This window comes from Esox lucius, chromosome 23 (assembly GCF_011004845.1).
Source record: "Esox lucius isolate fEsoLuc1 chromosome 23, fEsoLuc1.pri, whole genome shotgun sequence".
NCBI classification, from domain to species: Eukaryota; Metazoa; Chordata; class Actinopteri; order Esociformes; family Esocidae; genus Esox; species Esox lucius.
This window is the reverse complement of record NC_047591.1, coordinates 557753-564924: the sequence shown is the minus strand read 5'-3', so window position 1 is coordinate 564924 and position 7172 is coordinate 557753.

The following is a 7172-nucleotide window of genomic DNA, read 5'->3' as shown; positions in this document are numbered from 1 at the left end:
TCACGCCATCTGACCATCCTTCTTTGGAAGTTCCCCTTAGGGTGGAGTTTACCTCTTGCCCCTCATCACTTCCTGAGTGTCCTTAACTTAACTTGAAGATCTCATGGTTCATGTTGGGGTCACACTTTCATTGAACTCAAAAAGCCATACATTTCAGGGCCATGAATATCTGGACACAGGATGCTGTTCTGCTGAGTTGCACTGTTACTGGTAAACCCCTATGGAGCATCAAGACCAACTGCCCCAATCTCAAGGCCATATGTTTTCTGAGGCCTTTCTGTCTGTGTGTTTGTGCGTGGGCTGCATCATCTAAGAACTCATAGTGTTTTTGGATCACTCGTTAATATATTCCCTAAAACGTGTGATTATGCAGGCATATTGATATATTCATAAAACGTGTGATTATATATGCAGTTTATAGAAAATTCCCTCACAATGGTCACTTTACCAAGTTTCAAAACAGCAAGGACACCCACCCTAGAACCGTCCTTATATACTTACACGATAACCACTTCTATGGCATCATGAATCTGTAGGGTTTTCTGGGTGTGTCTTATGTCTATGACTGGTGCTATAGCTAACATGTGCCCCAATTGTAATGTGGATCTGACGGTTGAAATGAATCATCAGTGTTTTATAAAACCCTCCAAGCCCGAGGACCCCAGTGAGCGCTACATATTTTATGATTTCGAGACAATTGCCAATCCGGTGTATGGTGTACACACTGCAAATTTTGTGTGCGCAATAAGCTTTGATAACGAGACGTGGTGTTCAGCCGGAGATGGTTGTGTTGCTGCTTTTTTCCAAAAGTTTAGGCAACCAAAATATAATGACTACACATTTATAGCACACAACTCTAAAGGTTTTGATGGTTACATCTTGATGCAGTACCTTGCTAACAATGGTATTGGCAAGACACTTATTGCTAATGGTAGCAAGCTCATGATTTTTACAGACAGCACATTCAATCAGAGATACATTGATAGTCATTGCTTCCTACCTATGAAGCTGTCGGCCTTGCCACGTGCTATGGGTTTTAAGGATTCGAAAAAGGCTACTTTCCTTACAAGTTTAACATCAAGGAGAATAAGAACTATGTTGGCCCCCATCCGGAACCGCATTACTATGGTGTGAATACTATGATGGCTAAAGAAAAATATTAGTTTTTGCAATGGTATGCAACTGTTTCCACAGACCCCTTTGTCATGCAGGATGAAATAAAGGCTTACTGCGTGAATGATGTGGTCATCTTGAGAGAGGGTTGTATGCGCTACAGACTCGAGTTCCTGGAGTGTGGTGGTGTTGACCCATTCCGGTCAATTACGATTGCTTTGGCTTGCATGAAAGTCTTTTGCAAAAGATTCCTCACCAAGGACACCATTGCATTGGTCCCCTCAGACAACTACAACCGTTGTCAGAAGACATTCTCAAACAGCTCAATCCAGTGGTTTGAATATGTGGCCTCCGATGAGAATATATCAATACAGCACGCCCTGAACAAGGGTGAAGTGAAAATCAGTGCCTACTGCGTGGATGGATATGCAGAACACGATGGGTTGAGCACGGTCTATGAATTTCTATGTTGTTTCTGGCACAGTCACCCTCCCAAAGTGTCATTGTTCAACAAGCATCAATCCAGTGACAAAGATTCGGTACGGGTTGAGGCACCAGCATTGGTTGTCAAAGCTAGAGGCTTTGAAAGAACAACACAACATACATGTTCAATACATATGGGAGTGCAAGTGGAATCAGCTTAAAAACACATATGCAGATGTCAAAGCTTTCTTGAAAACCTTTGATGCTCCAGAGCGCCTTGACCCTCGGGATGCTCTTTTTGGCGGTCGTACTAATGCGATTCATCTGAAGTTTACGGCTCGAGAAGGGGAGACTATTCAGTATAACGATGTCTGTAGTCTTTACCCATTCTACAACAAAACAAAGACTTCCCTGATTACAGCACAAGGCCTTACAGGTACTAAACCACAGTCTAGGATAGATAGCGGTTTTGACCCACGACTACAACACCCGTTCAGCTGTGTCATTAGTGGCCCCAGTAACTCTGGTAAAACATATTTTGTGAAGATGTTGCTGGATAATGCTGATGTTGTTTTCTCCAAAGAAATTCTAAATATCGTCTGGGTTCATTCATGTTGGCAAACGCTGTATGACGAAATGCTGAAGGTAAGGGAGATTACTTTTATAGAAGGTCTACCAACATCGCTGTGTGATGACAATCTGCTACCAATTCAGAAAAACAACGTTTTAATATTGACGATTTAATGAAAAGTGCATCAGAGAGTTTGGAGATGGAGAGAGTTTTCACACAATATTCACACCACCGTAACCTGAGTGCAATTTACCTTGTCCAAAACATGTTTGTTAAATGCAAATCTAGTAGAACTATTAACTTGAACACAAACTACCTCATTTTGTTTAAAAACCCCCGCGACAATCAGCAGATTAGCATTTTAAGCAGACAGATATACCCCGGTCTTTCTCGATTCTTCATGGAGAGTTTTAAAGATGCAACACATCCGCCTTTTGGTTATTTACTTATTAACTTTAAAGCTACAACACCAGAAGACTACTGTCTGAGAACAGGGTTATTTTCAGGGGATTGGCCTGTCGTGTACGTTCCTAAGAATGTTTGATCATGTCTAACACATTAGTAGAAATGTACCACTTTTGAAGATGATATTTAAGGCACCGGCAAGTCAATGAAAAGTTATTTTAGAATCAGCATCCACCGACCTCATTCTATCACTTTGTGAAATAACGCTTAATCTAAGGCGCGGAAATATAGCCTTAACAGGATCGCAGCTCGAAAAGTAAAGAGACAAAAAGACAAAATTATATACAAAATTAAATACACTAGAAAGAACACTTCAGTCGCAAGGAAAAGAAAAACCATCAACCAATCTGGAGGTTTTCTGCCGTTACTAAACGTTGCAGTTCCCTTCTTAACCAGTCTAATTGCATCAAGACAGGTTTAAACAACATGGAGCATGTTCAGAAAATGTTTCTGGTGCCACAACATCAGTTAGAAAAACTGCGAGAATCCAAAACAACTAGCACTGATGTAAGACAATCTGTTGAAAATGATTTGGACTCATCGATTCGCAATATACTGTTGAAGCCTGATATGGATTTACATGAGAAAGCCAAAAGATACTCTGCCATTTTACAAAGATTTTTGACTGTTGTGCGACAGTGGGAGCTTGATACAAACACACTGACTTTAAGTCTACCCAGGTCTGAGACTGGGTCTGATGTATTAAACGTGACTGAGACTAAGCAAACTGTTGACCGAAATGTTGACCTTGTTGATGAAATTTTGGATAATGTGCCTGCGAGGCGTAGAAAGAATGTTGAATATATTTTTAACCCTTGTGTCGCCCCAGGGTCCGCCCGACCCGCGGACAGACTGCCCGGGCCCTAGTGTAGCCCCGGGGGTCAGAAAGACCTGCCGTCGAACTTCCACCTGCTCGGGCCCTTGGGTACGTAGCGACCCACCGGTAGCCTGCGCGCGCTCCCCTCGCCCCGGGGTCTCTCTGACACGAGAGGAGGGTCCCCGCTGGTGTTCCCCTCTGCCTTCGGGTCTCTCAGACACAAGAAGAGGAACGCCGCTCGCGTTGCCTTCTGGTTTCTCTGACACGAGAGGAGGGTCGTCCCCGCTGGCGTTCCCCTCTGCCTTAGGGTCTCTCAGACACGAGAGGAGGATTGCCGCTCGCATTGCCTCTGGGTCTCTCTGACACGAGAGGAGGGTTCCCCTCTGCCTTAGGGTCTCCCAGACATGAGAGGAGGGTCCCCGCTGGGGTTCCCCTCTGCCTTAGGGTCTCTCAGACACGAGAGGAGGATCGCCGCTCGCATTGCCTTTGGGTCTCTCAGACACGAGAGGAGGATCGCCGCTCGCATTGCCTTTGGGTCTCTCAGACACGAGAGGAGGGTCCCCGCTGGCGTTCACCTCTGCCTTCGGGTCTCTCAGACACGAGAGGAGGGTCTCCACTGGTGTTCACCTCTGCCTTAGGGTCTCTCTGACATGAGAGGAGGGTCCCCACTGGTGTTCACCTCTGCCTTAGGGTCTCTCTGACACAAGAAGAGGATCACCGCTCGCATTGCCTTCGGGTCTCTCAGACACGAGAGGAGGGTCCCCGCTGGTGTTCCCCTCTGCCTTAGGGTCTCTCTGACACAAGAGGAGGGTTGCCCTCTGCCTTAGGGTCTCTCAGACACGAGAGGAGGGTCCCCACTGGCGTTCACCTCTGCCTTCGGGTCTCTCAGACACAAGAGGAGGGTCCCCACTGGTGTTCACCTCTGCCTTAAGGTCTCTCTGACAGGAGAGGAGGGTTGCCCTCTGCCTTAGGGTCTCTCAGACACGAGAGGAGGGTCCCCGCTGGTGTTCCCCTCTGCCTTAGGGTCTCTCTGACACGAGAGGAGGGTTGCCCTCTGCCTGAGGATCTCTCAGACACGAGAGGAGGATCGCCGCTCGCATTGCCTTCGGGTTTCTCAGACACGAGAGGAGGGTCCCCACTGGCGTTCACCTCTGCCTTCGGGTCTCTCAGACACGACAGGAGGGTCCCCGCTGGTGTTCACCTCTGCCTTACGTTCTCTCCTACACGAGAGGAGGGTCCCCGCTCGCATTGCCTCCGGGTCTCTCAGACACGAGAGGAGGGTCCCGCTGGTGTTCCCCTCTGCCTTCGGGTCTCTCAGACATGAGAGGAGGATCGCCGCTTGCATTGCCTTTGGGTCGCTCTGACACAAGAGGAGGGTCGTCCCCGCTGGCGTTCACCTCTGCCTTCGGGAGAGGGCAGAGGGGAACTTAGGGTCTGCCTTAGGGTCTCTCAGACACCACCGTTGCCCTCGCCTTCTGGTGTCACAGACAGGAGCAAATTGGCAGCGTGCACGACCCACCCTAGGGCCCCCGCGGAATGTGTACGAAGCGAGAGAAACAGATACTAACATTGGTCCTCCCCCCCAGCGGCGCGTGTGTGCATCCCGCTCAGACGTTCGGTGTCCGGGACTCGGAAGCGATGGCATATACTAATAGTAAGTCATAATTATAGGCAGGGCCGGTATTTAATTAATACAATGGGTCATACTTTTCATGCTGCATTCTAATTTTGCACAATGTACATGTTCTGACATGTTCTAATTCCTTCCGGGACACTAAGAACCCATACCAAAAAACACTTTGATTTTGGGGACGCTCTGTACAAAAGGGTTTTGAATTTGTAAATGAATGCAACATATGTACATTTGTAAATGTATATGAATGGTTTGGAAATACACCTTTTGTGAAGGCATCAGTGACCAGCATAGCAGTATAGAAGTCTGAACCGATATTGGTTACTTAAACTTTCTGATGTTGAGTTAAAATATATTGACCAAAATGCCACCTGGCTCAGCCGACTGTCTGTGCCCTTCCTCTCTGTCTCTCTTTGCATACCTATCTGTCTAGCCTCTCCTTCCAACTATCCTGTCAGAACAGATAATAAAATACCCCAAAAAAATACTTAAAAAAAGAATGACGGGATAAGAGCAAGTCGGTTTAGAAGACGAGGATGGATGGTAGAGTCGACAGTCTTAAATCCCTGCTGTCTTCTCCCCCTCCCTCTTTCTCCTCCACGCTTTCCCCGCTTTGTTCACTGCTTGACAATATGAAGGATAGGATTTATGAAATAGGGGAAGGCGGGTAGCCTTGCTGTCACAGCGGGTTACCAAAGACATATTGTTTTCTAGCTGGTCGCTGTCTCTTGCCTTCTCTCCGCCTCCTATGTCTATTCACTTATTCATTCTTGCGGAAGATGTGAGAGAGAGGGGAGAGAGAAAAGAGATAGAATGAAAGTGTGGTGTACAGTATGATAAGCCTCTTCATTCTTTATGTCTAGCACATAATATAGACACACCAGACTTAGGTCCTGCTCCCTCTATGTCTAGATGATATCCGGCTTGCAGATGTTCAGTACTGGAAAGACAACACTGTATAGTTATTCAACTCAACCCATGAAGTCCAGGGCCTGCTGGTTTTCTCTTCTACCTTTTTAATAATTTAAATTTCTCTTCTACCTTTTTCAACAATAATTTACATTTGTTGTACCAGGTCTTAAAAACAGATTGGAACTGGCGTTGAGGTCCCAAAATCAGTTTTAGGGTACTAGAGTGTCTCAATATAGTTTTGAAGTACAGAGAAGTCATGGAGAATTTACTGTTTCAATCCCATTAGGATAGAAATTACCTGCTGAATATTTATTTTGAAGGGCTGAGATTGGATGACAATGACAATGTCTTCATTCATAACATAAATAGCGCTAAAATGTGTTGTTAATACAAAATATTGTGTATAAGCAGCAATGCAGTTTACAAACAGACTGTACATTGAACTTGAAAACATCTATTTACAAAAGAAGAGAACCATTTTTGTGTCAGGACTTTAAAAGGACAATGATTTATTCTGTTTACTCATAGACATTGCACCGGATCAACAACTGAATTGCATTTCTTTTAAATATATTTTTAATAATTCATAGACAGTATTTTTGACAAGAACTCAGGCTGTAACAAATGAAAAGTACTTGTCATATAATCGTCCTTTCAATTTCTTCACTTTACATAATCTCATGTACAAAACCTAAGTAGAATCTCCCTTTCACTCAGAAAAGATTTTCACTTTTACAGCCAGATAAAAACTGAAAAATGGAGGATGTTTGCCAAATGCCAGCCCACTCTTTACTCCTCTACTTTTGAACAGAGCCCCACGGGTGCAGTTGAAAAATAGAGCACTACATTATTTTGGGAATACCATACATTTAGGACCCACATACAAAAACAATTCCTGTCCTTGTGAAACACTAAACCCAATGTTCTCCGGCAAAATGCATGCATTTTTATCAAGGTTTTTAAGCTTGTTATTAAAGCTGCATCCTAAAATGCAGTAGATCAGAAGGCTAACGAAAATAAGACACAAGTACTTTTGGAGAAAATTTGTTTTAAAATCAACTAAACCAGGATAATTTTGACTACACCAAAGAACAATTTACTGCACATGAGCACTAGCAACAGTAGAAATGTTTTTTTTTTCTTTTTACATTAACCAAAAAAAGTATTTTAGCATAATTACCAAAATTGTTTGATATTTCAAAAAATATGTATTTATGTATTGACCCCCTTCCCCACAC